The sequence below is a fragment of the Alosa alosa genome, chromosome 12, assembly GCF_017589495.1.
Source record: "Alosa alosa isolate M-15738 ecotype Scorff River chromosome 12, AALO_Geno_1.1, whole genome shotgun sequence".
Taxonomy (NCBI): domain Eukaryota; kingdom Metazoa; phylum Chordata; class Actinopteri; order Clupeiformes; family Clupeidae; genus Alosa; species Alosa alosa.
In genome coordinates, this window is record NC_063200.1 from 1,056,619 (window position 1) to 1,061,618 (window position 5,000).

At 44.2% G+C, this 5,000-nt stretch overlaps 1 protein-coding gene across 1 annotated transcript in view; it reads left to right on the forward strand.

Moving 5' to 3' along the window:
* The window catches only part of pappaa (pregnancy-associated plasma protein A, pappalysin 1a), a 197,677-nt gene that overhangs the window by 73,978 nt on the left and 118,699 nt on the right, over positions 1-5,000 (forward strand).

The following is a 5,000-nucleotide window of genomic DNA, read 5'->3' on the forward strand; positions in this document are numbered from 1 at the left end:
ATAAATAAAATAAACTCCAAGTTCCCTCCAACCTCCAGATCCATAAATAAAATAAACTCCAAGTTAACCTCCAACCTCCAGATCCATACAGATGCACTCCACAAATACAACTCTGAAGGAAGTGAGGCCAGGCAATCTTATTTCTCTGATCTAATAAACAACAACATAAATAATACCCGTACATTATTCCTGACAGTTGGAAAGCTAACAGATCCTCCCTCCCAATTGCCCTCAGAACTGCTCTCAAGCAGAGCATGTGATGACTTTGCCTCCTTCTTTAAATGCAAAATTGAGAACATCAGATCAAACATTGGATCTCAATTACAGTCTGCTCATTGTCCTGAACTAGCCATCCCTTGTTGCCCAGTCTGCTCATTGTCCTGAACTAGCCATCCCTTGTTGCCCAGTCTGCTCATTGTCCTGAACTAGCCATCCCTTGTTGCCCAGTCTGCTCATTGTCCTGAACTAGCCATCCCTTGTTGCCCAGTCTGCTCATTGTCCTGAACTAGCCATCCCTTGTTGCCCAGTCTGCTCATTGAACTAGAAAACCCCTCATGCCAGAGTTCAGTCTGATGGGCGGCTTATACACTAGAAAACCCCTCATGCCAGAGTTCAGTCTGATAGGCGGCTTATACACTAGAAAACCCTCATGCCAGAGTTCAGTCTGATAGGCGGCTTATACACTAGAAAACCCTCATGTCAGAGTTCAGTCTGATGGCGCTTATACACTAGAAAACCCCTCATGCCAGAGTTCACTCTGATAGACGCTTATACACTAGAAAACCCTCATGCCAGAGTTCACTCTGATAGGCGGCTTATACACTAGAAAACCCCTCATGCCAGAGTTCAGTCTGATAAGCGGCTTATACACTAGAAAACCCCTCATGTCAGAGTTCAGTCTGATGGCGGCTTATACACTAGAAAACCCTCATGCCAGAGTTCCTCTGATAGACGCTTATACACTAGAAAACCCCTCATGTCAGAGTTCAGTCTGATAGGAAGCTTATACACTAGAAAACCCCTCATGCCAGAGTTCAGTCTGATGGCGGCTTATACACTAGAAAACCCCTCATGTCAGAGTTCAGTCTGATAGGCGGCTTATACACTAGAAAGCCCCTCATGCCAGAGTTCAGTCTGATAGCGGCTTATACACTAGAAAAAACCTCATGCCAGAGTTCAGTCTGATAGGCGCTTATACACTAGAAAACCCTCATGTCAGAGTTCAGTCTGATGGGCGGCTTATACACTAGAAAAACAGCAAAAGCCTAAACTCCTCCACCTGCAGTCTTGACACAATCCCTACAAACTTTTTTCAAAAAATATTTTTTCATCTACTATCTGACAGTGTACTCCAAATTGTGAACTGGTCACTACAGTGGGGAATCTTCCCTGAATCCCTGAAAATGGCTGTTGTAAAGCCCCTGCTCAAAAAAAAGCCTAGACCCATCATCATTAAATAACTACCGACCCGTATCCAACTTGCCCTTTATTGGGAAACTTATTGAGAAAGTGGTTTTCAATCAACTAAACGATTTTTTAACAGAAAATTGCTGCCTTGATCCGTTTCAGTCAGGCTTCGGCCCAATCATAATTACAGAAACTGCTCTTATAAAGGTGCTAAATGACATACGTCTCAACACAGACTCTGGCAAAACTTCAGTGCTTGTATTACTGGAACTCAGTGCAGCCTTTGATACAATTGACCATAGCATACTCCTACACCGGCTGGAACACTGGGTTGGACTATCAGGCGGAGTGATCAACTGGCTGAAGTCCTATCTGCAGGAGAGAACTTTCTTTGTTGCCCTTGGTAATTACACCTCATCTCCAGCACCCTTGGCGTCAGGTGTCCCCCAAGGGTCAATCCCGGGGCCACTTCTTTTTAATCTCTACATGCTCCCACTGGGTCAGATTATAAAAAAACACTCAGGTTTCGTATCACAGCTACGCAGATGACACTGATAAGGATCCCCTTGGCTCACTGTGTGACTGCCTTGACCAAATAAATAGGGGGACGTCCCAAAACTATTTGCAACTGAACAAAGAGAAGACTGAAGAGAAGACTGAAGAAGACTGAAGAGAAGAGAAGACTGAAGAAGACTGAAGAGAAGACTGAAGTGAAGACTGAAGAGAAGACTGAAGTGAAGACTGAAGAGAAGAGAAGACTGAAGAGAAGACTGAAGAGAAGAGAAGACTGAAGAGAAGACTGAAGAGAAGACTGAAGTGAAGACTGAAGAGAAGAGAAGACTGAAGAGAAGACTGAAGTGAAGACTGAAGTGAAGACTGAAGAGAAGACTGAAGTGAAGACTGAAGAGAAGAAGACTGAAGAGAAGACTGAAGAGAAGACTGAAGTGAAGACTGAAGAGAAGAGAAGACTGAAGAAGACTGAGAGAAGACTGAAGTGAAGACTGAGAGAAGAGAAGACTGAAGAGAAGACTGAAGAGAAGACTGAAGAAGAGAAGACTGAAGAGAACTGAAGTGATTTTTATTTGGGAGGAAGGATGAGAGAGACAACATGGCTACACTTTTTATAGGGCAAAAGGGCTTGAAGTTATAATCGATAGTGACCTCAACTTTGATTATCACATGAGGAGCTGTAACCAAGACATCATTTTATCACCCTGAAAAAACATTGCCAAGCTGAGAGACCTTATGTCCCAGTCTGACCTGGAAAAGCTTGTCCATGCTTTTATCTCAAGCCCGGCTGGACTATTGCCTTGGGCTCTTCACAGGACTTCAAAAAAGACAATTAGACAGCTTCAATTAGTTCAAAGCGGCTGCAGCCACCGCGTCCCTAACAAAGACAAGCAGAAGAGAACATATCTTGCCCCCATACTTAAGTCCCTGCATTGGCTACCAGTTTCTTTTAGGATAGATTTTAAGAAATTACTGCTACTGGTTTTAAAGCACTGCACGGGATGGGCCAACATATATATCAGACATGTTTAAATTTTACATCCCCCACAGACCTCTTAGATCACAGAACAGCCAGGTATTATGCATACCTTCTACTCGCTTTTCAAAACAGGGTGAAGCTGCTTTCAGCTACCATGCAGTCAGATATGGAACAAACTCCTGAGCATATTAAGACTGCTCAACCATTGCCACTTTTAAAACCCAATTGAAGACCACCCTCTTCTCTATGGCTTTTCCTGTTTTTTAATTTATCTGTATTTGCTTTTTTATTGTTTTTACTAATTCTACTATTTTATTGCTTTTATTATTTTTACTTATTCTACTATTTTATTGCTTTTATTGTTTTTACTTATTTCACTACTGTGATATATTTGTGATATGTTTTATACCTGCTTACTTTTATTTGAGGTAATGCCCGAGCTATGTAAAGCACATTGTGTCTACCTGGGGTATGAAATGCGCTATATAAATAAATTGCCTTGCCTTGCCTAGCACAGCACAGCACAGCACAGCACAGCTCAGCACCACACACACACACACACACACAGCACAGCACAGCACAGCACAGCACAGCTCAGCACCACACACACACACACACACACACACAGCACAGCACAGCACAGCTCAGCACCACACACACACACACACACACACAACACAGCACAGCACAGCACAGCACAGCACAGTTCAGCACCACACACACACACACACACACACACACACACACACACACACACAGTACAGCACAGCACAGCACAGCACAGCACCACACACACACACACACACACACACAGCACAGCACAGCACAGCACACACACACACACACACACACACACACACACATACATACACACACACACATGCACATAAACACACATGCACATAAACACACATGCACACACACACACATGCACATAAACACAAATGCACACACATGCACATAAACACACATGCACATAAACACACATGCACACACATGCACACAAACACACACACACACACACATGCACATAAATACACATACACACACATGCACATAAGCACACATGCACATAAACACACACACATGCACATGCACACACATGCACACACATACACATGCACATAAACACACACATGCACACACATGCACATAAGCACACATGCACACACATGCACATAAACACACACACACACACACATGCACATAAACACACATGCACACACATACACATGCACACACATACACATGCACACACATGCACATAAATACACACACATACACACATGCACATAAACACACATACACACATGCACACACATGCACATAAATACACATATACACACACATGCACATAAGCACACACACTTACACACACATTTACACATGCACATAGACACACACACAAACTCTGTCACAGATGCACACATACACACACACACACACAGACAGACATACAAAAAAATCCAAAACACTTCCCAATGACATTGAGGTCTTTATCACAAACACATTTACAGACTGGACACTTAGTGGCAATCTTACTGACCCGGTGTGTTGACTCTGGTCAGTGGTTCTGATCCGGTGTGTTGACTCTGGTCAGTGGCAGAGTCGGGACGATACAATCTTACTGACCCGGTGTGTTGACTCTGGTCAGTGGCGGAGTCTAATCTTACTGATCCGGTGTGTTGACTCCGGTCAGTGGCTCTGCTGTGCCTGCTTTGTGGCCTCTGCAGGCAGACCAGGTGTACTGTAGGACAGCCTTACCTGTTGACCTGTTGACCTGAAGACTGATGCAAAGAGGGTGCAGAGTGGGCAGGAGAGAAAGGATAAGAAGAGAGAGAGAGAGAGAGAGAGAGAGAGAGGGAGAGAGAGAGAGAGAGAAACAGGAAGGAGTAGAGTCTGGTTCTAATCAGCCTGTTAATTGGAAAGTGGCGGTGTGGATTTCACCAGTTTAAGGAGGAGGAGGAGGAGGAGGGGGAGAAGGAGGAGGAAGAGGAGGAGGAGGGGGAGGGCATGGTCCGACTCGCTCGTAATACTCTCTCTTGGCTCCTCCAACGCACGTCTGCCTCATGTTGTTTCTTTATGCTTTGTTTGCTTTTTGTTT